Genomic DNA, 495 nt, shown 5'->3' with positions numbered 1-495 from the left:
GTATCCTGAGGCAGTGCCATTTCATCCTTTAAAAGATAGAGAAAATAACAAAAGGAAAACTTATTCTGCAATGAGGTAGAAATAAAGGGAATATTTTTGGGGGATGGGAGTGCTCAATTCATCTTAGAATTTTTCATTGAGGAGGGGAAAAGTAGGAAAAGTTTGACATGTACCCTTGATTTGGGGAGAATAGACTGCAACAGGTTAAAGGAAAACTAGGTAAGAGAGAAGAGGTGCAACAGTTGAAAGATGACTAGACACAAGGTCTAAGGAAATGGGTTTGAATCCTACCTTGTGTTCCTAAGCGACTTTAAGTGACTTAACCTATGCTTCTTTATCTCAAAAATGAAAGAGTTGCACTAGATAGCTTCTAAGATTCCTTTCAACTATAAATCTTAGTCCAGCAGTAATGGGAAACTTTCAAGAATAAAATTCTCAAACTACAAAACATTCTACAAAGAGAAATCTTTTCAGTGAGGAAGAAAAAGGAAATGA

This window comes from Gracilinanus agilis, chromosome 1, assembly GCF_016433145.1.
Source record: "Gracilinanus agilis isolate LMUSP501 chromosome 1, AgileGrace, whole genome shotgun sequence".
NCBI lineage: Eukaryota > Metazoa > Chordata > Mammalia > Didelphimorphia > Didelphidae > Gracilinanus > Gracilinanus agilis.
Note: the sequence above shows the minus strand (reverse complement) of the source record.